Raw genomic sequence first — 2,325 nt, forward strand, 5'->3', positions numbered from 1 at the left:
GCACGAACTTGAAAGTGGGGATGAAGTAAGTTCGCGTGTTTGCTCGGCAATAGCCAAGGAAGAAAAGGATTATTGACCGGAAGCATGTGACCATGCCGGTGTAAGGGGAAGAGAGAGAGAGTGGTAGAGGGAGAAACAAAGGGAGGAAGTTGAAGAATAGGTGAGCAACGAGAGGAAAAGAGGAAGAGAGGAAGTACGAGGGGGGAAAAGGAGATACGTAGTAGTAACAGAGGAAGAACGAGAGGGGTAAAGAGAGATACGTAGTAGTAAACAGAGAAAGAACGAGAGGGGGAAAAATTGAGGAGGAAGGGAAAGAGATAGAGTAGCGTCGGAAAATATAAAGTTACGAAAACTACTTACAGATTGGTGACGCTGCGTTCGGTCATGTAAAAACAAATAGTAAATGAGTATATGCATATATACGTACAGGTATGTGCATACCGACATCCACCTGTATGTATAGGTGCATATCTGGGTACAGGACATTGCAAACAAAACGTATATATATATGGCGTTAGGAAGGGCATCCAACCATAGAAAACCATGCCAAATCAGACTGGAGCTTGGCGCAGCTTGCCAGCCCTGTCAAACCATCCAACCCATGCCAGCATGGACAACAGGTGTTAAATGATAATGATAATGATTAATTATTTGCAGGATCCGATTGAATTGAGGTATCTTAATAACATCAAGTTAGGACTGAGAATAGTTTATCCATGTATCAACAGTATACATGGGCACTCATGCATATATTAATGTATATATGGACTTACATGCACAATACACATGAACAGATCAATACACCCATCGATATAAAAATGCATGTATATACAAAATCACATACAGACATACTCTGGTATGCAGTTTCATGATCCACTTTAAGTTTCAGATCCAATGTAGGGAAGGTTCTGGGTATGGTGTTCATCAATAAAAAAAACACATCTGAAACAGCTGTAAAGTGGTTGGCATTTATAAGGGCATCCAGCTGTAAAAACCATGCCAAAACTGACCTTACCTGTGCTGGTGCCACGTAAAAAGCACTGTTCACTCTGTAAAGTGATTGGTGTTAGGAAAGGCATCCAGCCATAAAAAACCCTGCCGAAACAGACACAGTAGCCTGGGGTAGTTTTCTACTTGGCTGGCCATGCATGTATGGAAGATGGGCAAGTGGATTTGGTAGGAAGAAACTGAAAGAAGCCTGTTGTACGTGTGTGTGTGTGTGTGTGTCTTTGTGTCTGTATTTGTCCCCCTCTATCACTGCTTTACAACCAGTGTTGGTATTTATGTCCCCTGTAACTTAGTGGTCCAGCAAAAAAGACCGATAGAATAAGTATTAGGCTTACAAAAAATAAGTCCTGGGGTCGATTTGTTTGACTAAAACCCTTTGAGGCAGTGCTCCAGCATGGCCACTATCAAATGACTGAAACAATTAAAAGATTTAAAGAGCATATACTTATCAAGTGGGTTTTTTTTTTCCTTTTCTAGTTCTTTTCCTATTTTACGAATTACTTGGTACCCTCCGTAGTATCTGTAGCACAAAAACAAAACAAACAAGAGCACCCAGAGAGTGCTAACCTCCGCCAAAGAAGCACCAACGTCCTCTCAATGATTAGCCAGAGGTGATTTTTAAAATGAGAATATCTGAAATAAACTCGACTGCTCTCAGAAACGGGAATACTAAAAATGAACCCGACTGCTCTCAAAAATTAAGTAAAAAAGACTGGAAAAATAATCCAGAATCCTTGCCCAGTACTGAATTGATCCCAAAATGTAATCAGATCATGCCAGTCATGAGACTAAACATCCCTGAAAGTTTCATCCGAATCCATCCAGTGGTTCTTGAGATATCTTGTCCACGGACAAACAAACATGACTGAAAACAAAACCTCCACCTTCGCTAAGCTGGAGGTAATATAGAAGACAAAAAACCCCAAGTATACACTATGAAGTGGTTGGCATTAGGAAAGGCCTGCAGCCATAGAAACCATGGAGCAATTTGAAATAATGTGTCTTGCTCCAGAACACAACACGCAGCCTGGTCCAGGATTCGAACTTACAACCTCACAACCGTAAGCTTGACGCTCTAGCCACTGAGCCATGCGCCTTCACACACACGCACGCACGCACGCACACACACACACACACACACACACATATAGACTCGTGTATATATATATATATATATATATATTCACACACACACACGCGTGTGTGTGTGGTGTGTATTCTTCCTGTAAGCCAGTGTAAACATGAATTAAAAACAAAGGCTAATTAAAAAAGAGAATTAATGGAAACAAACATTTCACCAGCCAGCCCACCGACCAA

At 41.2% G+C, this 2,325-nt stretch overlaps 1 protein-coding gene across 4 annotated transcripts in view; it reads left to right on the forward strand.

Annotated features, from left to right (window-relative positions):
- Positions 1 to 2,325, forward strand: part of LOC106879863 (dual 3',5'-cyclic-AMP and -GMP phosphodiesterase 11) — a 237,486-nt gene that overhangs the window by 33,667 nt on the left and 201,494 nt on the right. The window lies entirely within an intron of this gene.

The sequence above is a fragment of the Octopus bimaculoides genome, chromosome 3, assembly GCF_001194135.2.
Source record: "Octopus bimaculoides isolate UCB-OBI-ISO-001 chromosome 3, ASM119413v2, whole genome shotgun sequence".
NCBI lineage: Eukaryota > Metazoa > Mollusca > Cephalopoda > Octopoda > Octopodidae > Octopus > Octopus bimaculoides.